General features: G+C 40.6%; 1 protein-coding gene across 6 annotated transcripts in view; it reads left to right on the top strand.

Annotated features, from left to right (window-relative positions):
• The window catches only part of LOC124140201 (RNA-binding protein Musashi homolog 2-like), a 90,032-nt gene that overhangs the window by 43,284 nt on the left and 20,963 nt on the right, over positions 1 to 25,785 (top strand). The gene's annotated exons all lie outside the window — the stretch shown is intronic.

Here is a 25,785-nt window from a genome sequence, read left to right as displayed (position 1 = left end):
GAAATTGAGCTGAACTGTTGCAGGCAATCAGGAGGGGATATCAAGTGTTTATTACATGGCGATGTGGGCCATTAGTGAAGGAATAGTGCATGGCAGGGAATAATAGATGGTAGGGAAAAACAGACATTTAGATTATAGACCAGTAATAACATGATATATTTGACAGATAGTGTTCAGTTTTAGTGATGGCGTAGGAACTCTGAAGAGATAATTGTGGCTGTAGTTTTATGCAAGTTTCTATTTAAGTAGCCTTGACAACAAGCAGAAATGGTCAGCTGTAATTTCCAGATTGCATACAGATCATGCTGTTATTCCAGTAAGGTGGCCTGTCTTGCTAGGTAGGGAGGTGTATCCAATAGACTTGGACTGTGCTTCCAGGACGGGAGGTGATGATGGATGGTCTGCAACTGTCAGTGTCTGTTGATGGAAGATAAACAATCCTCACCTGCCCCACTCTGTATCTCTTTGAGAAGTGATGCCAATATCTCACTGGTGTGAAATGGCGCCAATGTCTCCCTGGTGACATGGTACCCATATTTCCCATGCTGTGAAATGGCGGCAATTGCTGCCTGTGTGACATGGTACCCATATTTCTCATGCTGTGAAATGGTGCCAATGTCTCCCTGGTTAGATGGTGCCAATGTCTCCCTGGTTAGATGGTGCCAATGTCTCCCTGGTTAGATGGTGCCAATGTCTCACTGGTTAGATGGTGCCAATATATCCCTTGTGTGAGATGGTGCCAACATCCTCCTGGTGTGAGATCATGACAATAATACAGTTTCTGTTTCTGGATTAAAGGTTGTCCACAATCATGTCTGAATTAAATTTTCATTGATATGGATGTCGTATGCATCCATCAAGACAATGACACAATGTGGAGGGCAGACCACAACCCTCCAGTGAAATTTGTCAAAATACCAACTTCCCGAAGTTGAAGAATTCCAGACAGCTGCCCCAAATTTAGGTTAAATGGTAAGATGATGCACTGTGGTAATATACATGTGTAGGAACAAGTTGCCTACGTCAGTGAAGGGCAGGCTATTAGTGGCCACATAGATTTCGGAGCTGATGAGGCACCATCAACATTCACAGATGCAGCGAACTTGCACAGCCCTACCACTTCCTGTTTTAGAGCCGACACATGACCTTGAACAGATACATCAAGGTCAAAGAGTTCAGACATTTTGACTCATTAGCAAGAGTTAAAACATACATGTCTTGTAAAACTGGATCCAGTCAGCTGCATCTCTAGGCTGCTGCCTCGCCTCTGTATCTACGCTGCTGCTGCCACTCCAGCGCTGCCACCAATGTGTTCATCAACATAACTGTATCAGCTTCATTATAAGCAGGTTCATGTAGTTAAATATACATTGCATTTTATTTAAAAATTGCATCTGTTCCTCAATGGAATGTTTCCTGCAATAAATATTATCTTCTTTTATGTTAACAAAATGTCCTAAATTCCTGTTCATTTGTCATGGATGGATGATGTCTTGAAGGTCTTAAGGACTATTGTTGTACTCTCTGCATCATTTTCGTGGACTCCCATTACAAGACGCAGAAGAGACGTCAGTGCCACTACAGTAGGGATTCCCTAGCTGACAAGGGCCTTCATCATAAATGTCCATTTTAATTTCCATCTTGGAAAATGTGAGTGCCTTTCATCACAATGAGTAAAATTGGAGGCCTTTCATACACCTTTCATCCTGTCAAAAAACATTAGTTAATAACAAGAATGGGAGGAAATCAGCAGAAGTGGGCCAGAAATATAAAAGAGTGCAAGCCTTTGGTCTATATAGACCTTTCTTAATTAAAGACATCTCTTCTACCTCATGTCCTGAACATTTTGCCTCAGGCGGTTTGTGGATTATGTTATTAACATCATATTTTGTGATATTGCCATTATGGCAAACAAAATGTGAGTTCTTCCTGATCCGAGCTTCCTTCCTAATCAAAGGCATCTTTTTAAATTACGGATATCTGGGAAGAGATTACATCTAAGCTGGGAGCATGGTAACATGTGCGTAAATTGGCTTAACTTATACCCTTCTGCTGCAGTTTGCAGTCCCTCCAATGTCAGTGTGTAGCTTGGCTAATAAGCATATGTCGGTTTGCCCTCTAGCAGCTAAAATGAATTTTAACAGAACCAAGCCATTGAGTCTGGTTAAACACAAACCACCTTCTCTCCATAGCAAAACAGTGGCTCGGGACAATTTTTGTCCATCGCACAAAGAACTGTTGATTTTCTGACATTTCACAAGGAAAAAATCAAAACTTGAAAGCGCAAGTTGAAATTGTCCTGTCCCCATTAAAATCTTGGGAATAATTGCATTGCCTATGAAATTGAGAGGCAAAGGGATGTGGCTATTGGTTCATCAAATGTCACAAACCGTTTAACCTGTAATCTAATGCTAACTTACTTCATTAGAGAGTGCCGATTAATATGCGGGTCATGTGGAGAGGGACATGCAAGGTTGAGGGTCAGGTTGGCTTGTAAGTTGTGTGCTAATTATGGATAGGAGGAGGTTTTCTGCAATGTTTGTCAAGTATGTTAATTATCATGTATTGTACATTGGCTGAGATCTGGCTTGAGGCGTTTAGGAGAAAGCACTCAATGAAATTGATATGGATATTTCACCAGCAAATTGAACAAGTTGATAGGACTACCTTGCAGTGAGGGATCTGTGTAAGCCCTTGCATTCGGAGTTAGGCATATCTCACTGAAACCTCAATTCATCTGTACGTGTTTGGCTTTGCACAATTTCAAAAATTAGATTAATAATACTTGAGGAATGATCCCCTTTATTGGCTGGTTTCTATGGCAACCACTAAGAAGGGGCATGTGGGCTAGATATGAGAGTGCGAGATCCCAGGAAACAGGCTAGATAAAGATTTAGTGTTGGGTGTTACTGTAGAATAGTAGGAATGGTGGTCTTGAGCAAATGGATCAGTTCTGTAAGCGTGTGACGGTTGTGTTGTCTGTCGTACTGCCAGCCGGCACAGAATGAACTAGGAACATCGTATTGATTTTGAAGACGAAGAAGATCGCATTTCTGAGCCTCGACTGATGAAAAAGTGACTTCCAGTTTATCTCTCCAGTCAAGTAAAAGCACCATTTTGAAATTGATTGTGATACTTTTTCATTCTCGTATATGCCAAGGTGTGAAGAAGACTTTAGTGAAGAAGGTTCTTTGATGCAAATTAAGGGCATGCCAGGAGTGCGGGAATGTAGGCCGTCACTCCGCCTAATTGATATTGCAGGTTAGATGTGGGGGTGCAGGTTAGAGGTAAAAGATGGCTGTTGTTGGCACACTCAGCAAGCAGAATAACTCCTCTCAATTTAGATTGGCTTCAAGTCACTGACGTCAGAGAAGTTTACTCTGTGGAAAAAACAGATGCCCCAGTTTGACAACTGACAATAATTCAGTATGTCTCGTTTTTGTTTAACACATTGTTTCCTTTAAAAACAAGTAGTTGTGCATCCCCCATCAGGCGTAAGGTTGTGTTGCTTTCGTCAAGAGGTCTGAACAACAAGAATGTCAGACTCCAGAGGGTTGAAATTCAGGAAGTCTGTTCAAACTAAAACGTGGAATTTAAAACAGCTTTTGCCTCTGTATCAGGTAGTGTATTTGAGGATGTGAGACATGTGCTGATGATACTGGGGTCGATTGTTGAGGATGTAAGGGACATTTGCTGATGCGATTGTTGAGGATGTGAGGGGCACATGTTCAGGACATAAGGGGCAAGTATTGACTTGAGAGAAAGGAAATCTGGAAAGTAAAAATAAAACGACACACATCTGCAGCTCAAGTTGTGCAGTGGAAACTGGGATGTGTATCAAGTTTTTGCCCCCGTTAAAAAGGAAGTGCCCCTCGTTCCAACTAGTTAGACAGCAGTTAGCTAATGTGTTTCTATATTTGAGTTAAGAATGTTGGTAATGACGTTAATCATATTGGCTGGGGAATATTTCCTGTACAAGGCCCCTGGTGCACATTTAACAAGCTTATTGTTCAAATCTGTGCCTGGGGCTACCAAGATGGCTGAACAGGCCACTACATTACGAGAAACGGCTCAATATTGGACATCGTAACGCAGCTAGCTAGTGTGAAGATTTGTTTTTGGATTTTATTGACATTTGTCATTAGTTTGATGGCGAGGAAATACTTCTTGTTGATAAACCTTCTTACAGAATTGAATATTTGAAAACAAGCCCTCTGTGACTGTCATCTGGAGGAGGTCGACTTCCTTCTCATGCAGCGCGTCAGCAGCAACCTTCTCCACACTCATGTGTTAGTTATCTTGAGAATTGGAAGAAAGTAACAGATATTAAACGTTTGCCATTTCATGAAGCACGCGACTCACATTATTGCGACGTTTGATTGTTTCATTTAAACTTTTGAAACTAAAAACATATGTTTAAATTTTGAATTAATGGGCTTGTTCTTTTGAAATCAATTTATGATGATTTTGCGTGAGGTTGATTGTGTGTTAAGTTTGGTTTAAGAGACTTAAGTAACCCTGGGACAAGTATTCGAAAAAACATAGGTAGGCATGGGACGAGTATTCCATAGGACATGGGTAAGCTTGGGACGAGTATTCCAAAAGACGTAGGTAAGCCTGGGACAAGTATTCCAAAAGACGTAGGTAAGCCTGGGACGAGTATTCCAAAAGACGTAGGTAAGCCTGGGACAAGTATTCCAAAAGACGTAGGTAAGCCTGGGATGAGATATGCTGAACACGCGTGAATGTGTCAGTTGGTGTCAGTTCAGTACACTTCCTGAAACCAGCTGGAACTGTACACTAGAGATATCTGCCTGTCTTCTGAATAATTCACCCACCAAATTATATTTTCTCAGTTGGCTTGGCCCATGATGTGAATATTAATCAATCCAGTCTCAGGAAACAGCATTCGTTTTGAAGGCAGTCTTTATCAACGATAACAGAACTATTTTTAGCTCAACTGGGCAGATTGACAAGCGTGACAGGGTTTGTGAATTAAACATCGTTTGGTTCATTACTCATTAGGTAAGAGCAAGCTAAATATGTCTGATAATGAGTGGAAGAAAATCAATTATAGTAGGCACGAAGTGAGGTTGGTTAAAAACTGATGAATACCTTGATGCGCAAGATCGTGAGATGAAGGGCACGAAGGTTGTCAAGTGTGGTACCTTCTTGCTTGTATCCACAGCTTCTTTTTGTGGAGTGCATCACCAGCCCTGAACATGAATAGGGTAAAAAGTTTAAACTCGAGTTTTGGAGGAAGACCATGCTTGGTCTGATGTTTGTGAGAGACAGATTAGATTACAACTTACTTACTGTGTTTATTTATTTTTATCTCCGAAAAGCCGAGAGATTTATTTTATGACAAGGTTGTACATGGAGCAGGGTGTACTGAGCAGAATTACATGCATGTTGATTTGAAACAAAACAGAGTCTCGGGTTACAGGGAACTGGAATGCCCCATGGTTTTTTTGTGGGTTAAATTCCATTTTGATCCTATGGTATTGATCACATCATAGGGGCCAATTATGTCTCTTGACACAAGGGGCAACAATTTCACATGACACAAGGGGCACCGATTTTTCATTGCAAAAAGGAATAAAACACTCCTCGGTAATGGCGCTCGTCTTCTAGTGCTAATGCAGGTTATGGCATCAAATGAGATTCTCTATCTGCAGCAATCATAACATTTCGGAAGCTGACAAAAGAAAAACTGATCATAGATCGATGATTTGAGAGGCACTTTCCAGGCTGGACAAGCTATGGATGATCAAGATGGAATCTTTCTCATATTGACGTCTTCACATCAAGAAATTTTCGAAATCGATATTCATCACTCAGTTAGTGTTATTACTATGATGAAGACCAGGGAAAAGCTATTTGATTTCTTTTGCAGTTTGCTCTGTGCCTGTTCTGTTTTCTTCTGCATGTAATATAGACATCTGTGAAAGGAACACGCTGGGAATTGACGAATCGTCTCCATCTCTTTGGTCGTTATCCTCGGATGATGTGCTGCGAGAAATTACATACCTGTTTATTTCCTTGTTATGCAAACTCCGTTTTCTATTAATGTTGGCGTTTGTTTGACTTATGTGTGCGGTTGTTTGTTGAAATTGTGCCGTGGACTGTCACCGTCGTAGAAGGCTGTTTGATGAAACTTTGATGTAATTGATGTTAAATATTGTCAGTCGGTATGGGATAATATCAAAATAATATCCCCTTTATGTAAACCAACCTAAATACAGGTTTGGTGGGTTCGTCATGTGGTTGAATTTAGAATCAATGACATTGCTATGGTGGGCACCAAATATTAGCGCAGGTAACGAAGTGGAATGTTGGTAATGTGTATGCAGACAAGTTGTGGGGAGGCATCATCATCATCATCATCATCATCATCATCATTATTTACGGATTAAAAAAAAAAATGCAGCAGTGATTTTGGCGCAGTTAGGCTCATCAGCTCAGGGCCCCCCCCCTCTACACGCCTATTATTATTATTATGATTATTATTATTATTATTATTATGTGTTTGGGGAGGGGTCAATCAAAGATTGGACAGATTTCAATATTTGATGCAGTGAATAAAATAAAGCAATCCTATATCTGACGAGAGGGTCAATTGGCCCCAAACATCAAAGGAGCCGTTGCAGGCAGATTTTCATCTTCATGAAGTGGTATATGACACAACCTGTAACAACCATGCTTGGATGTCATGTATTGGGATCTCAGTGGTATATTCCTAATGGTCTTGGACATGTTGGTTCATATCTCCATGGCCTGCTGAAGATGAACATTCCAAGCTCTGGGTAAATCTCTAGGCCTGGTGCTATCGATCACTATTATTTTTGACTATCTATAAAGTGATGTTATCCCTCATGGGAATGCTCGTAAAGTAGATGATTAATGAAGTATGGGATAAGATGGTGGTAGACACTGCCAGTCTAAATGAGCGCTGTAAGGAATCTGGCAAAGAATAGATCCATAGATGTAAGATATTTGTTGAATTTGGAGATTGGTATTTTGTTTAAGCTGTTTTATGTTGAATGTATGTATGGCAATTCATCACTGACACTGCCAGATCCTAAGCCAGTTTACATTGTTGGACAGCTGCATAAATATGTATATCTAGAGGGGATTTTATCACCGGGAGGAAATCTTTCAGAATTAAGGATATATTTAGAATTAAATCATGGCTGATGAATAATAGATATGTAATAACGGCTGTACTTGCCCCTGTCGTTATCTGCGTATCTAATTGAATATTGACAAATGTTTTGTGGAAGAGAGTCCTTACATTCCTGTGTGTAATCATAGTGACCGTGAATCTCCATCTGACCTGACCTGGCCTGGCCTTCAGTAGCAAGCACCTGCTTATGCTGTTGTTAATCAGTAATGAGCTATTTCCACTTAATCAAAAGCTGGATACCACTGCTCCTGTGTGTATACCTGCCTCTCACTTCCTCACACCATCCTGATGATGAGATGTGATGGGTAGTCATTATGATCAACTGTGCTGGGTAGGGAGGGTATTGGGTGAAGCCTGTCACGATTCCAGGGTTTAAATCAGCTGGTCAATGTAGCTCATGTTAGGTTGTAGCCTAGTGGTTAATGCTCTGTTCGTCATGCCGAATTTTCGGCTATATCTACATGGGAACAAAAGGGTAAGGCCATTTCTGGTGTCACCCGTTGGGATATTGCTGAAAGATTGCTAAAAGCAGCGTAAGACAACTCACTGGCATGCTAATGTTAGGTCTTAAGTGTGCTTACCAAGATGTATGTAGGGCTGATATGATATATAGCTTACATCTAGCATTTGCAGGGATGTTGATAAGGAACATTGATCCAAATCTGATATTTTGCAGGCTAGGACATAAAACACTTAATCACACCTTTATGCCCTGAAATGCGAGTTCAATGAGGGAATATTTTACATTTATCACATGAAAAGTATGATACCATGTCCCCCAGCACAGTTTCTAGTCTGATGTGATCATGGTGATTATTGGCTCAGATGAAAGTATAGATGACTCTGCAGCAGTTCTTTGCAAACCCGTGTGGCTGAGTGTAATTGGGCCATAGAGGTGTCAGAAGCTAGATTCTGGTGTATTGAGCATGCAGTCATTGACCAGGCTTATAACGCCTTATATTGCCGTCATAAAACACAGCCTTTCAATATCCAAGCCAGGCCTTTATCTACCCATAACAGTTAATGGGACAGCTTTATCGAAGGCTAAGCCTCAGAGATTATTCCAAAGTCGGAATTAAATAACAAGTTTGTTGCTCGGTTTTGATTAATTATTACACTGAATGTTTATGCTTCATAAAAAAAAAGAAAATTGAATTGACAAGTATGTCCGACATCATGTGATATATACAAGAGAAGCTTACATTTACCGAGTGTCAGGCTGGAAGCCCCTGAGAGTTTGTTGGACTATATGTAAATTGTCTATGAGGATTTACCAATCAATGCTTGTGGCCTGCCTGAGCATAATGAGATTTGATCCGAAGTCTCGGACGGCACATCAGGTCGGCCATGTTGCTTCCCCTCTTGGTCTAGTGTTATTCCATGCCGATAGTTTGCACCATGGGAACACTTACACTTGTGCATTTCCTGGCTCAGTGGGGAGAGAAAACTTAATCACTATTTTGTACTGCATGATAAGCAGCCATTACTTTCAGTTGAAGGTATTGCCAATTGTTATAAAGTAACACATTGAATGGAAGGAAATGGAAGGTAGAGTATTGATGTTGTCCACAGGCTTGAGGATGTCAGCTAATAAAAGCAGGCAGGAAAGAAAGTGGTTATCAAAATTCCCATCTCGAAACAGTCTCTGCTATTTCCATAGTAATCATACTTGAGTACTGTAATCACATGACCAAATACCCCTAATCACATGATCATCACATGACCAAATAGAACACACTAGCCGTTGTGGCCTCCTTTTACTTTCATTGCTTTCCCGCCGCGGACCTTCAAGACTGAGATGATAATGCGACTGTGATAAAGGTGGCAGCACCAGGCCACAGCAGAATGTCTCGGTATTACCGGCCAAGTCGGCTTCGCAATTACTGCCTTCCATTGTAACAATCGCTTCCCTCTCGCCATGGCCGCCATTATCCCCTCCAGCGAATAAACCCTTATGAATATAAATTGACCTTCCAGCTCACCGACTTGAGATTGAAAGTGACTTGAGTGGAGCGGCACATTAGACATGGTATCTAGAGGCATGTATATCACACTGGTGTTAACCCATGGAGCCTACATCCCATATATCCTCTCCCCCCCCCCCTCCCATCCATCCTTTCCCAGCTCAAAATCATTTGACAGTTACCTATTCGGAATTTACACTGTTGACATAATAGGTAGTGGCAGAAATGACATCCCTCTGTTGCTGAGTGGGATGAAAATATGGCATAAGCTGACTTGTGTTATTTTGTTAATGTTTGGGCTCTGTACTCCCCACAGACTTAAGGATTCCTCTCACAGCGGTGTGTGGAGAAGTATGTGTATTCCCTGCATATAACACAGTATCTTGTCACAATGTAACCAGTGCGTCATTGCTTGGAAATAAGAATAATGACAGGAATTCCTCTTTTCATTTGCTGTGATTTATTGAACAGCTAACCTGTGTGTGCGTTAGGTGTCCTTTAGGTTAGGACTGCATAGCAAACTTCATATGTTCGATACAAAAGTTGCATTTCATGTGGAATAAAACGCAAAGTGGAATTTGATAGCTATTGATCTCTAGGAATCATGTTCTCAAATTGGGCTCAATTAGCCTAACTGGTTCCAAGGTAAATCATGCTTGTTGTTTCTCATGATGTAGATAATCATCAATTGTTTTTATTTCTGGACCATGATCTTGCCTGCAGTCAGCGTCAACATGGATTCCAAGATGGCCAAGTTGTTCTGTAGCTGCATACTTGCTTCATTCTAGTTTCAAGTGCACCCAAGTAATATTGCAATCTCATTTTGCTGCAGTAATTTCATTTCATGATTGGTTAATCATGTGGATGGTGTGTGTGTGTGATGCCTAGAAATAGTTACATTGTTCTCGTCCCGCGTCCCCCCAGAAACCGTGTCCCCCCTGAATGAAGGTCTTTACTTCGACTGGTCAGAGTCTAAAAAGCAATGTCGTGTTCTGATGCTGTGCCACAACACGCTGACTAACATCAAAGAGCATCTGACAGGTGAATACTTTTACACTGGCCAGATTACTTGTGTTAACAACCACCAGTCCATGTTCAAGTAGGACACTATGGGACTAGTAATAATTTAAATTACACCGCAGAAAAAAGAAGTAATAGTGATCTTCAAAAGGAATTAGATGAAGAACCATTTTCTAGAGGACTGCTTTCAAAACGTATTCTGAATAGAAAATAAGGGCTGTGCTTTTTCTCAAAGGAATGTAAGCTGTTCTAAAAACCTGTTAATATGATTAAAAGGGTGGGAAATTGTTTGGCTATTTCTTTCACGACCAGAAAATGAAATGTTCATCCATATATTCATGAATATGGCATCAACTTTGGCCAGCTGTTTCATTAAATCAGGTGTTTGGGTTCTGTGATAGAGATGTGTATATTTCTATATTGGTGTAACACCTGCAGTTCTGATTTGGACACAGAGATATGGAACCAGGTAAATACAAAGTGTCTGATAACAGTGTTGTGACACCGGATCTTTCCAATGTTAACAACAGTATATGATATATGAAGGATATACTCCAGTGTATGATACAAGGGATATACTCCTACACAGTTGCCAGGGTCAGGGGTCAGTGTACTTGCACTTCATGCTTGATTGCCTCTTTATTTCTACTGGGTGATAACGGTCTTTATCACTCCACCATGTAATATAGTCCCTCGTGCAGTGGCAAGAGGATAGGCTCATTGGACATATCTATGATTTTACTCATTTTAGATGCGATTTCAGTGCTGTGTTTAACAGTTTACCAAAACGGTTGCATGTCGGTATGCTTTGTTGCCTGAGGACTACAGGGGTTAATAAGTCTAAGATGTTGCACACAAAGGAGGCGGCAGGTGGTGAAAGATAGGCCTATAATATTAGTAAGTTGGACAGCCGCCAGTACACGAATATTGGAGTGTTTATGATGGGCTGCATGCGGCTTGGTGATAAGGGAATGTTGGGATTGATACACAGTGTACTGCTTCCCCACAACTGATAACACTGACTGGACGGCACTCAAGCGCTGTTCCGATTCCCAACCAGATGATGCTTCTTTGTGATAGTCTTGACTAGTTGTGGGGAAAAACATCTTAAGATTTTCCTTTTTTTTCAAAAGCTTTATACTTGAGAAGAAGTCTCTTGAAGGGCAGACCATTCATCTCAAAGTGCTTCTAGATCTGTATTATGTGTTTATATGAACGGGCGATGATATTAGGTTCTGTACTGGTCATGGCGCTTCACAGGCAGACCATTGTTACTATGGGCTGTGATCAGGATGATTGGGCATGTGTTTTGGTTGCACCCAGAGAGAGTGACTGGGCGTACAAAAGGTTCCTGTATATGTGAAGCTAGGACATCTGTGTGCTATCACAGAGGTCTGATGCTCGACACACGAAAACATATCTTCCACAGAAACTCAGAACGGGTGAGTTCTAAAAGGTCACTGAAATCTGCGGGTCAAAGAAATGATTGAAGAATCGTATGAGAGTCCATGAAGCTGGGTTAAAGTGACTTCAAAACACTACATGTGTATTCTATATGGAAGACTTTCCAAGGACAGACCATGTGGGCTTTATACTGAAGGTTTGGCTCTATAACACAAGACAGTTAGTATGGTGGGGATGGAATACCTACGTAATGCCTAACTGTGGAATAACACTGGTGCACCATGAAAGGAGTTAGGTGTTGGATAAAGAAATAATAGTTGTGTGGTATGCGGTATTCAGCTGTAAAAGTTAGTACCATAGATATTTTTAGATCTACCAGCTAAGAAATCTAGCAAATTAGAAAAGTGCAAAATACCTGTTCGAGCTTATGGGCTAAAATTTTTACGTCATGGGAGAATGGAAAGATGCATGAAGGTGTAATAATAGTCTTGTGGTATGCAATATTTATAAAAGTATGTGTATTTATGGTGGCCTAAGCCAGCTAACCAACATTGTTTTGAAAGTACATCCCTCTGAAATAAAGAAGGTGGATGTTTGTGACGAAGGGCTGTGTGTCTGGTGGGAGTGTTTACGTCTTTGTTTATCTTCCCCATACCGATGATAATACCTGCTTAAGCATCAGAAACAATGCCAATGTAAGATCTGGTGTTTAGTCTCCTGTAAACTGTGCTGCAAGTGTAAGGTCTGCCTTGCTGAAATCATCACCATCTTGAATTAACAGCCCTACATCTGTTTGGTGGGTAGAGAGGCATTGTGGGTAAAGAGGCATTGTGGGTACAGAAGAATTGTGGGTACAGGACAATGATTAATAAATTAGTAGTTTCAAATCTTTCATTGTTAAAAGGGCTTAGTTTGCTAATTTGTGTTTATATCAAAAAGAGACCAGGGCATATTTTGTGGAAAGCATCATCTTGAGTAATGGGGTAGTAAAGAGGCATTGTGGGTACAGGGGCATTGTGGGTAGAGGACAATTATAGTAAATGAGTATAGTTTGAAATTTTCATTGTTATAGGGACTTGGTTTGCTAAGTTGTGTTTGTATCAAAAAGAGACAAGTGCATATTTTGTAGCAAGCAGCATTGTGAGTAATGAGGCAGCACGAGTCAGGTGGGACCAGTGTTAATTATTTATGGCAATCTGTATAAATAAACTTGCCATTCCAGTAGTGTTCTGTGAAGAGGGCCTATGGGTTTTGACTGGGGGGATGTGGTGTGCAGTCCCTCTCTTGATGGGTGAGATGGACATGAGAGAAAGTCAAAACATAGATCAAATAATCATTAACAAGCGCCAAATGTTCCCAGAATGAAGTGTAGCAATGGAGTGGAGCGGCACCTTGAGAGTAACAGTCTCCTTGCATCAACAGGAACATTAAACTGTTAGAAGGACTTCACTTACCACCATATTCCACTCGAGGTGCAAGCTTCATTTTATCAGACTTATAGTTATGTATCCCTCTCATGCCGGGGGAAAAAACATTTATCTTATCAGTGCACGTTGGGCTGCGACGTTCTTTAGATGAGTGGGGTGGTGGTGTTTGGACAAGCTGTGTAATTTGACTTCAGAAGGAATGTTTTTTTTGTTTTTTTCCTATTTAGAACAAATCTATTTGTGCTATCTCTAAAGATTGGTACTATTTGGTAGAGATGGGTAGATGCTTGATAAGGACAGAAAGATGGAAATGAACTCTCCATCTGAAAGAATGCTATAATGTTGTTAGAGATGGATAGAGAGAATAAACACATCATTTACGGAGAGAGGGAGGGTGAGAGAGAGAGGGGAAGCTTCTTGGTGTGAATGTTAGGGCAAAGTTAAAAACCAGATGACATGATAAAGCTTATGATGATGACTTTTAAATCTGCTTTCAAATTCAAGTCAACATGTACCCAAACTGTTTCTCAGGCATTAATGTTTGATATATGGATGATGGTTCGCCATGTGGTGACATTTCAATCACATCATTTCATCCATTAATATGTTGCCTTTTGTCCATTTGTCAGCCAGGGAGTCCCATGTTGCTTTGTTCCTTAATGTGAATCTATTAATTAGATGATAGAGCTTGCTGTCAGCATCTCTTAATACTGTGTTTTTGAGCAAGTAAGGAGCTAATTTTCTCCCTATTACCCATATACTACTACCCTGTCAACAGATGGGAGTAAGTGCACCCACTGCTCTGGCTTAATGTGAACATGACATAATATACTTTTTCCTCAAGGATTCCACCAATTTTGTCTCCACTTTGCCATGTGGCAGATGGCTGTTCACGGCCCCCAAGAAAGTATATGATTAACCGATGAGGTTTGATTGAAAACAGGACACAAGCCATGTTGCTTGGCGCTGAAGATGAAATGACATGTTGATGATATGAAAAGTATTTGTTCCTGATGGAAAGGTTGCAATTAATGTCAGGTAGTTGTCAGGGTTGTAGTGCAGCTGTATTGAATGAGAATTCTTTTTTCATGGAGTGCAGAATCCTGTGTGCAGGTGAATGTGGGTTTGTTGACTCTTCAGTTTCATTAACACCATTTTGTCTGAGTTGGGTGCAGATCAGTAAAAATACTTAAGCCTCAAACACTCTCTCCACTTCTACTGGATGTCCTCTTTGGGAAATTAAATCTCTATTCATATTTGACGGTTTGGGGAAGAAATGTGTGTCGTAAGACAAAAATGTGATTTATTTGATATAGATAACATGTGTTATTGTATTATTGGTGGCAGACTTGCTGATATTGTCCGTAATATTAGATTTATGTTTGAAATAAAACAGTCTGATAATTGCAACGTGGTCGTGTCATGACAGCCGATCACTCTCAAGTGATGCATCACATCAAAGACTCGTTGTGCACCCTCCATTCTACAAGAAAATGTTTCCAAGACGTGGCGGAATCGCTCCTTTTGATGTCGGCATATGGTAATAGGCTTCCCCACTAGTGGGCGGAGAGGACGGAAGATAGATTTAGACTTTACCTCGCACACAATTGTATCAAATTAACTCTAATTTGTTAAAATTGCTGGTACTGTATTTGAGCGACTGCTATGTTGCCAGTGGGAGACTGTACTGGTAAATTGAATTAGTCAATATTGATAATTTTGAAGTCTTGGATAAAGTGGTGGCTGTGTTCTGACTCACCTAAGAGAGATTGAATGTTCCCATCTTCCATGCTATATCCATAAGTTATAACCTAGTTTGTAGGCAGACTTCATGCTAATGAAGTCCATATTTGGACATGTCCAAGTTGTACAGGAACTGGGTTCCTGCTGTGCTACTTTGACCTTACCTGACCTTTGTTAACAATCTGGTCAAGGATGTACATGGTGTGTATTGATAGTATTTAACTGTGATATGTATTTCTCAAACCTTTGTTGTTAAATCTGTATAAAAAGAAAGGAAAAAATGAGAGTAGTGTGCATTTTATTGCACAAAGAGCTCTTGTTAGCTGGAACTACACCAGCAGACGTCACTGAAGAAAGTTGCAATGGCTACAAAGCAACGTCTCAGTTGAAGAATGTTTCAGAGATGTTCTAACTCTTTGTATGTTATGTTAAGCTGTTTATCGGATGATTGACTTTCAGTCAGTGCTTCATTGCTTCATTGCTTCATATTGGAAAAAGATTGAGTTAAAATATGTTGTTAAATGTCTTTCGATACACGATGGTTTGAGTTGCACAGTGACCACAAAACCATACGAGCAGGCATCCTTAAGCTGGCCTTGACTTACTAGATAAAATATTATTTTGTTTAAATATCCACTTTGCAGGAGATATTGGATAATGCTGGACATGTTGCAATTGATTTAGACGGACAAATCCCTATAGAGCCTGGAAGATGGTTTCAGAGCAGATTATCTGTAATGAAGAGTAAGTGATGCGTGTTAATATATTATTGATCTATGTCGATGTTGGTAGTGAAGACGATAGACAGCGTTGTAATTGTATGTGAATATTTTAAAGTAGCCTGTCAGTTAAGCCTGATTGCTTCCTGTTGCTAATGAGTACTGCAAGACGCCAGTTGACAGAGAATATCATGATTAGAAGGCCAGGATACAGCTCAGGCTAGTTAATCTTGTATACAATACACAGCACTGAATACTTTCCATGAAAGTTGGCTCCGGGTAGTGGCTTTAATGGATTTAGAAGTGCTCGGCCATCCACCCCCAGCTATGTTTATGGGGTAGCTAGGATTTTAATATCATCATTATCGTATCATCAATCTCACTTTCAATAGAGGCATTGATTTATTGGTTATTTATTCAATGTTCTAATTAATATGAATAATACAGGTAGGAAAATAGGAAGTAGGGAAGTATGAGTTATATCGGTAATAGGTAGGGAAATATGAGTTATATCGGTAAGTCAGGTGTTGCGAAATGTCTGCTAAAAGTGAGAAATTCCACCAGAGCTCCGTGGAAGTGTATCTGGATAATTCGGTAGAATGTCGGTCATGTACCATCGGGGCTCTATCAAAGTTTGGGGGAGGCTGGATTCTTCCCCTTTAACCTTTTATCCATTTGACTGAGCTAGGTGGAGGTGAATTATCTTCAGGGGGTTGTGGTGTTTTTGTATGGACATCAGGTAGTCTGGTTTGGGTTGACTGGTGGGGGGGGGGGAGGGACACAGATTAATGTTGAGTTGAATCTGCTGGCGACTGGCTTCAACCAGACCTCCATCTGTTGGCAAATGGAGATGAGAGACTATCAAATACCAGGCAGGTGCTTGTTCTGTCCGAATGTCAAGTGCATTCATCCTCTAACGGGCCTCGCAGGGAGCACCGATTGTATTGGGAGGGAGAAGCAATTGTATTTTGACTGACAATCCTGCATACTGAGCTGGATTTGACCTTTACGGAGGAATCCCACCATATTGTCTTTTATTTGTGTTGGCCATAACACTGTGCACAAATACGCTGTCATGTGATTAGTTTGAGGGTGGAGCTGTGTGCTGCTACTGCCAGCTTCCTTGTGGCTCGGCTTATCCTCATGTGTCAACATCCAAGTTAAGTCAGCAAGTTCCACTGCAGTGCCAGATAAACTTGTGTTACTTTGTAAGTTAATCTCTGAGGTGGTATAACAGTATTGAATACAGACAGACCCAATCTTCATATCACTGCTAGAGGTTATGAAGAAATTTAATTCCCATCGGTGACCTAAAGCTGAGTTATATTAATTTAATTGGAACAATGAAAGAAAATACATCATATTGACATAGGAGGTATTCATAAGTGCTCTAATACCCTTTATGTGGAGTATAAAAAATGTGGCTTCTCCTTGAATCGAGTTGAAATTAAGTTAAGGTAGAAAACCCGTAAAATATAATCAACTTGCTTTTATGAAAAAAGGAAATGCAAAAAAGAGTGAAGGTATCTCAACTGTCCTTTAAACCATTCTAGGCTCAATAAATGTCGTCTGTCGCGGGGTTTCTGGGCCTGGCTGTCATCATTGTGATGTTAGTGAAACATGTACTGGCAGGAATGGCTGTCTCGCTTGTGACTTAGTGAAAAGAATACACATGTGACCTTCTGCAGAATTTTAGTTTTTGTGGAGAAAAAAGTCAAGATGAAGTGTTAATTCAATATGGAGGAACAGATGATGACAACAAGACTGGTGCAAGTTGTCACTTGTGTTGCCTGGTCACCTTCAAGTGACTTACTGAGTAGGTGTGAGAACTAAGATGGTCGCTGATGCCCAGTTGTGACAGACAGGACACGAAATGTCTTCTGTTAGACTGTTTCATTATGTGTAACGTTCATGTCTTCCTTAGTCTTCATCTAAATCACCTTACATTAACCCCAAAGCTTGTAAGACTAATTTGTCACAGAACCCAACTCAACCCCTCCCCACCCCTCCCACACCCAACCCACACCCAACCCATGCCCAACCACTATTTAACCACTAGCCCTTCAATGCATAGTCAGCATTCAATCCATATCCATCTGTTTCAGTGAAAGTATTTGAAAGTATGGCAATATGTTTTTCTGGATTTGTTGAGTTCATAAGTTCAGCTTTGGGCTATACATCATACTTTCCCCACAACTGATTGTCTTACTTAATGTTTGTGACAGCTCATCAGCATTGTAGACAATGTGGATATAAATTTCACTCGACTGGGCATGGGGTTGAATTCTAACCAGGCAGTCTTTTACATCAGAGCTGGCGATAAAGGAATAAAGCTGGAGTAATGTGGGAGATTATTTTGGTCTTATGATTTCTCTGTCAAAAAAGCCATAATTGTTGAATTATATGGAGGTGAATTTGCATTTAATATATAACTTCACATTTCTGAGTAATCGTAATAAATATACAATAATTGTTAAGAATATTTTGCGAGTTTGCTTTGCCATTGTACTGGACTCTTTCTAACAATGGAATGGACATGACCTTAGTGACTCTCTTTAGGAATTATTTGTCTTTTTGATGTCAAAATTATTGATTTGAAAGTGACAAGAGACGCACTGATGGGAAGGTGATACGGTGGATGTTTTGTCACGTGTCGAGAGATTGGTCCTCAGATAAGTCATCATGTTGGGTTTTTCTCCATCTTGTCGTCCTGCACAGTTAGATTGTCCCAGGAGGCTGCCGCTGCTCCTATTAAAATTGTAGCAAAAAGTATTTTATGTGTCTCTTCTCCTCAGCTGTGTTGACTGGTGTTAGTTTTGATGAATTCCAAATACATGACTGTTCCAACGAAATATATACATGCACATGACTGGTAGGCCCGAACAGTCTCAGCAAGTTGGGGATTAGAGAATACTGTCTGTATGGAAAGTTGCAAGAAGAAGCAGAACTAATTGAAAAACACTCTGAAAAATCACATAAGTTTGAAGAGGTTGTGTTTCACTTTATTCTGACTTTGTTGAGTGTGGTTTTGCTGATGTTTGCGCTGTGAGAAATGAGGCACATGTTTCTCTCCTGAAAGTCGACAACTGACAAAAACTCCAACCATTGCCTATATCTCCTCCTGTGTTTGCTGTACCCTGCCGTGACAAGACTGGGATATAGCTGATGGCAGCCGAACCCCAAACTCGCTCCCAGTTATGCAAGTAAAAACCAAACAAACAGTGTGATAATTGTTTTTAGGATGGTGCCTTGTTTCAACTGTCTCCTCCCAAGTTTGGTGGTTGGGTAGCTTCATGGTTAGAGCATTCGCCCGTCATGCTGAAGGCCCAGGTTCAATTCCCCACAATTGTAAAATGTGTGAAGCCCATTTCTGGTGTCACACTGCAGTGACGTTGCTGGAATATTGCTAAAAGCAGCTTAACACCAAACATTCACACTCACGTTTTCACATATGCCAGTAATCAGTGCTCATGACGTCAATCACTGGATTGTCTGGTCCAGACTCCATTATTTACAGACCGCAGTCATATAGCTGGAATATTGCTTATTGCAGTGTTAAACAACAAACAAAGAAACACATGCAAGTGAAAAGAAAACCGTGTGAATTGTTTCAGATGGTGCCCTGTTCCAAATGTCTCCTCCCCATCTTGAATGTACTTGTAGACCCCGGCTGATTCAGCTTGACTGGGGGGGGAGGGGGGGGGGGGGGAATATTTGCTTGAATCATAAATGGTTAATTCAGTACTTACTATGTTGATGAGGGCAGCTTGAGTGGTATTAACAGAAATATAAGGCTCATTTATTATTAATAAATGACAAATCAGTGTCCCCACTCTGACATGGTATGTCTTTAGGGTAATAGTTTGTCAAATCAGGTTGCAATGCCTAATTTCAAAACTTAATACTTAGAACTGGTGGGGGAATGAACCAGAAAGACAGATGGTAGCGACATATTACCGATTCCCCAGGTATGGCCTCCCACATTCATCATATAGCTGCAACTAAAAGCTTTAATGGTGTAAAGTAGTACTTCGAAAAACACCATTTTTATAAACTTTTGGGATAATTGATGAAGCATGCAGGTTTTTGAGAGTCGGAAAGAAAGTCGTTTGTTCCCAAGGGAGATCGAAACAGCAGAGTAGCCCTGGTTCACCCGAGCATCGCTTCTCTCCATGAGGCTGATGGCTGAAGGAAGAGCTACCATTTACACACAAATTGTTTCCTTTGCACAGAGGAAATTGTTTAAAAAGCTGCCCGAACACGGGTTAGAGTTTGCAGCTTCCATGTGTTAAAAATGTCACTGTCAGCCAGCGAGATATCACCCAGGGAATTTAGCTACTTTCCGAGGTATTAAGTTAAAAATCAATGCCCTTCCACTTAGGAATTTGTAGATTGTCCCTTCATGTTGTTACCAGCGTGATGTGCTTTGTGTACTTGATAAGTGATATTGGTTGTTATTGTATAGTTGGGGGGATACGGCCAATAGTGCCCGGAAGTTGACCTGTGAACAACGCTGACCATGATGGGTAGAAGTCATGCATTACATTGGCAGAGAATTTGTGGTTACTATACTACTCAAAAGAAGTTAAGGACCAAACGATTCTTTCTTATTACTATGTTAATCTTTCTTGTTGCTGTAGTTAAATTGTAACGTCATGATGGATTAACTAAAAAAATATGGAAGAATTGTGAGTTCCTTAACTTCTTTTGAGTAGTTTATTTGAATAATATATTTTAGATCTCAGACAAAACTGATCTTTGACAGAAGTGTTTGTCATTTCAGAATTGCTGATTTGTTTAAGGGATCAAAATTTAATGTTCTCAGTATATGAATGATAAACTGGGTGTTGTGTGGGTGGTGTCAGGCGCCCTCTATGTTTGTGTGTTGACTGTCAAAGAAGAACACTTGTCACATGGGTCAAACAAAACCTGTTTGTTCCTTGCCGACACCACAGTAGCTTCTAATGTTAGCATGCCATAACAACCTGCTGTCAACAATAACCACTAGAAATAGAATATTTGGGAACTAAATAATGACACTGTTTTTGTCTTGTTCGTAATATTTGAATAGTCCCACTCCCTGAAGAATGGACTTGTCTACTGGAATGCTGGGGCCTTGGTGCATGTGTTGCTATGCATCTGCTGTATCGGAAGAGATTTATAACTGCTATGTTATGAGCTATATTACTGCTATATTACGTAGAGCTATGGTCTTGTTGTAACATAGGGCCATATTACTGCTGTATCAAATAGGTAGAGCTATAATACCTGGTGTCATTTAGAGCAGATTTCCGGTTATATGAGATGATAGAGCTATATTCCTACTGAGTCATATAGAGCTATATTCCTGCTGTGTCACATAGAGCTATATTCCCGCAGTGTCATATAGAGCTATATTCCCGCTGTGTCACATAGAGCTATATTCCCGCTGTGTCACATAGAGCTATATTCCTACTGTGTCATATGGAGTTATATTCTTGCTGTGTCAAATAGAGCTATTTTCATACTATGTCATGTAGAGCTATATTCCTGTGTATCTTGTGTTACGTCCGTGACGTAAGAACACTTCAAGTCTGGCCTGACATTTGTCTGTGAATGAAACCCCTTCCACTTCCCGTGGTCCTGTTATATAGCTCTTGTATTGAAAGGTCAAGGTCATATTAAACTTTAAAAATCATTGAGTTACCACAGTGTTATTTCCAGAAGGAAGATCCATAAGCATTTGTGAACGGCTCTCTGAAATCCGAAGTTTCTGAAGAGCTTCATAATGAGATGGAGTAATTAAATCATATTTGATCAGTTGTAAATTCTTGAGATGATCCCCTTGTGATAGTAGACCGGTGCCTAATGGTGTTATTTCCCACGATTCTCAGACATTGCGGGGAAGGAGGGTGGGGGACCAGAGTTTGAATCGATGCTGTGGAGCTATTATGGCGGATGCCACACCAATCAAGGGGCATTTGGTCTTAACTCATTTATTAGTGGGCTGCAATCAGCTGGCTTGAGCATCCAGCCTGCAACCAAAGCTCAGGCAATACGCCATGAAGCATTTGTTGTTAGACCCGTAGCTCTGAGAGACTTTAGTTGATGATTAACTATAAATAGCTGTCCATGCAGTAAGAGGAAATATATTCGCTTGTATTGGCGAGTTGGGTTCAATATCTGGGGAGGTTGAGTTGTATCGTGTGTTGACATTAGGCTGTGCCAATGCAGCTCTAGATGCCTGCAGCAGTGGCTGGCGAAGTCGTTGTGCTGATGAGGCAAACAGTTATGTACAGATGTACCATTGATAAATTGATTGGAGGTTGGAGGTTACAGCTGCCGAGTACTAACTGCACATGCGGAATATGTATGGCCTCTGAGAACTTGTCACACAACATGGCATAGCGTTAATGTTGCTTCCGTCATTGCATGGGATGTTCACCTGTACCACAGGGAGAATTCATTACGATCTCACCTGTACTGCAGGGAGAATTCATTACAGTGGATTACTTGTCGCAATCGGTTAACATACTTGCTGTATATTCTTTCCCGTGGTTTAAGTTTCGTTTCTGGTGTACTTCCTGCATGGTTTATTTCCCGCACTAATTGTAAATATGTTGTGTACTGGTTATACAAGACGGGTGTGGTGTTCCATCAGTGTCAGGCATGTCAGTGTAGCCAGAAGTAGATACCAGGCATTGAATACCTCGTTTTACAGCCAATGAATTGTTATCATGGTGGAAGAGATTTCTATTGATCTTTGTTTAATAGAGTTGGTCTGTGGTGTAATTAAACCCCTTTGGATTGTTGTCATGGGAATAGCTGACATACACACTGGTAATGAGAGTGGGCATGTATTATTTACCAGGCCAGTGTATACGGGTTGTAATGTATGAGTGAGTGTGGGGCTATATCAATGTATAGTAAGAGGAATATAGATATTTTTACCAGGTAATAACATAATTTATCATCCAAAATTGCTTCCACAATGAAATTGCATCACAATGCTTTGCTGACCATTGTGATGTCATTGGTTACCATGACGTCACAATGAAATGACATCACTGATCTCTCTGCCACTGAAGCTGGTTAGCTGTACATTAAAGACACTGCTTGTTGCTGTTTAATAGCTAAAAATGTTGAATGATGTTGGATGATAAATAGAATCTCCACCTCTGTCTTTTGATATCAAATATATCAACACTCGTCAATGTAAAAGTTAAAACTTCAAGGCTTGCCAAGGAGTTTTAAACTTTTATCGACTTGTGTTGATATATTTGATATCACAATACTCTTGGGTGAGATTTTTTATTTGCATTTAAATGCCTTCATTATGTGATAGCAGTGATGATTCACTGGCTTTTTCCACTATGTATATCGATACGAGATATCAGCTTGATTAGATAGGGAATATTTCAGTTGAAGTTGTAAATTGCCTATTTGCCTTTTTGTGATTTTTGGTGATTATCTGCCACATTATCATTTTATCATGTGGACTGAAAACCATCTACACTTGACTGGGATGGTGGAGAATGGGATGTTTTGTCAAGGGTTGAGCAGGAAACTGTATAACAGATCAATACAGCTATGAGGGAGGAGAAAAAGTTGCCCGTCCATTGACAGTGAGCGTGTATCAGTGATGTCTGTGATCGATGTGGTGAAACTAAGCATGTTTATGTGGGAGCCAGCTCCTGTTCTCAGTACAGCCGTGGCTCCTCAGGATCTCGTCAATCATGGGATCCAGGTCCCTAACTCGGACTGATAACATACCATACATCTGGTTATACACACCAGCACAATTAAAGACTGAACGTTAACATGTGTTGAAATGAAATAACTGATTTTATATCTCACTAGGAAACCCAAATTAGATGACTGAAAGTCTGGCTAATTCTAATTGACCTATGGTTGACTTGTATTTCCACGTTTCTGTCTCGATCGTACAGGCCATAGGTATAGTCGATATCTGTCGCTAGGGTTACACGCTCAAATTGTAAAGCCTAGTGATTTATCTACATTTATATTTACCAGCTGTCAACGTTTCTTAAAGCTAGAGTGCTGACAACTAGTCACAACAAAGTTCTGGCGACAACACCTTGATTGGAGACTGTCAATAAATGTTTCAGAGAAACAGTTCTGTCGATATGCATATAAGTTTATGGTATTGTGGGCCTATAAAGACCAAAAGTAGACATGTTAGTAGGCAATTGGAAATCAGTGAACGGAACCCGCCGAGATGAGACTGTTCGGGGCTGTAGGGATCAATATGGTGGCTGTATAGACCTCCCTTCAGCCATGATCACATGGAGGGACCTCGCATAGAAATTACTCAGTCCTTTGTAAGTCTACACAAGTATTGATACAGGAGCATCTTCCTTCACACTTACAGCACAATGTCATCATAGCAGCTTGTTGTATCATCACGGCAGCAACATAGTATAATAGCATCGATCAGTACAGAGTTGTCAACAAAGCAATGCTAAATTGCCTGGCAGTTGTGCAATTTTTTGTTAAAAGCGACAGTCACATTTCAGCTATGTGACGACAGTCTGTAAATAATAAGTTTGGGACAGATAATCCAGTGGTTGATGTCATGAGCATTGTTCCACGCAATTAGGATACAATGACAAAAATTAACTCACTGAGTCTGACCACCCGATCCCGTTAGTCGCCTCTTACGACAAAGGGTTGCTGAAGACCCAATCTAACCCGGATCTTCATGGGTGGGCAGTATTCTGAATTCTCGTGGCAGTAGAATAGAATTTTTTACTGAAAGACCACAGCATATCTTGATAATTTGTCATGGTAGTAGTAAAAAGGTCCTCAAATTCAGCACTCAATTCATGTCTCTATTTGCTGAATTGTCACGACAGACTTCCTTATTTCAATTTGTTTCACATGAGTCAAGATGTTTATTGTATCATTTTTATGTTATAAGCTGTTTTGAAACAATTACCGCGGAAAATAGCTTTTTGTATGAAAGTAATGGACTATCCAGACTGTGTACCTTTGCAGTGTTTGAGAGCAAGATTGCTTCAGACTGGGATGCCTCTCTGGATTGACGACCTTATTGCATGACACGACTCCTTAAAGTGTACAAATGAAACACAGAGAAATTTTCTCTTGCCTTGAGCGTTGTCATTTAGTGTGGCAGTGGTTCTGTCTAAATTGAAACAAATTGAATATTCTCACCCACTCAGTGTGCTCATGATCGAAAACGATCTTGCATTCTTAAATGTTTCAATTTGCCCTGCTTGGAAAAAGGTTTGAGAAATGACACCGATTTTATGAGATGTTCCTTTGGTGAGGGATGGTTTAGGGACACTTGTGCACGAGAAGCATAAATGTCAAATAACATCTTGAAGAAAATGGCTAATGTTGTCGGAGGATGTAGTACACCATCTGAAGGCGAGTTGACAGGAGCCTACCGCCTACACGCAGAAGGATAATAGGCATATCAAACAAGCCCGGCTTCTACTTTTTGCTCGGTTAGATTCTAGTACAGTTGAGACAATTAGCAAGTCAATGACGACAAACCGTAGGCATGGTCCATTCTGGCCAGAGTGAGAGTCGGGGAAATTGTAGAGATCACTATTTAACACATGGGTAGTAAAACAGCAAATGCTGCTGGGAAATGACAACTTGATAGTGGTCTGGTCATATTGGCGGCAACGGTGGCGGCTGCTGCAACTCCTGGTGGAACATCTCCATCCCTATATGCCCCTGGGTAAACCATCTCGGTATGGATCTTGGGTTAGGGCTTTTAATGGCTTGTGTGTGCCTCGGAGAAGCATCCAATCATATGCCATCATGGAGTACAGCTTAAGTGTTGAAATGTGTGATTGTATCTAGGTATTGGCATTGCCTCTTTTCTGCTGGTGTTGGCTGGTGTCCATGTTGTCGATGGAGCTGCTGTGGACAACGATGAGGGTATTTCAGCTCCGCCTGCCCCTCCCCCGTCACCTTCTTCAATAGCTCCTGATAAAGTTGTGTCATTCCTGGTCTTGGATAATCATCACAACAACTCCTCTCTTTCCTAAGTCAATGAGATAATGTAAAGTTAATCATCATGCCATGATGAGAATACTATTGAAGTAGTTTGACTGTTGAAAAAGCGATAATGTCTTCCTGTTGTCTGAAAAATGCTTTTGGCCTGTGCTCTGCTGTAGTCTGTGAATATGCAAATGTGTGGTATAGTATTCTCTCTAAGAATATAGTACTGGGTTATATAGTATGCTGTCTGAGAATATACCACTGGGTTATAGTATGCTCTCTGAGAATGTACCACTGGGTTATAGTATGCTGTTTGAGAATGTACCACTGGGTTATAGTATGCTGTC

The sequence above is a fragment of the Haliotis rufescens genome, unplaced genomic scaffold (assembly GCF_023055435.1).
Source record: "Haliotis rufescens isolate VD_foot unplaced genomic scaffold, xgHalRufe1.0.p SCAF_15, whole genome shotgun sequence".
Lineage (NCBI taxonomy): Eukaryota > Metazoa > Mollusca > Gastropoda > Lepetellida > Haliotidae > Haliotis > Haliotis rufescens.
The sequence above is the reverse complement of the archived record's forward strand: the minus strand, read 5'-3'. Positions and strand labels throughout refer to the sequence as shown.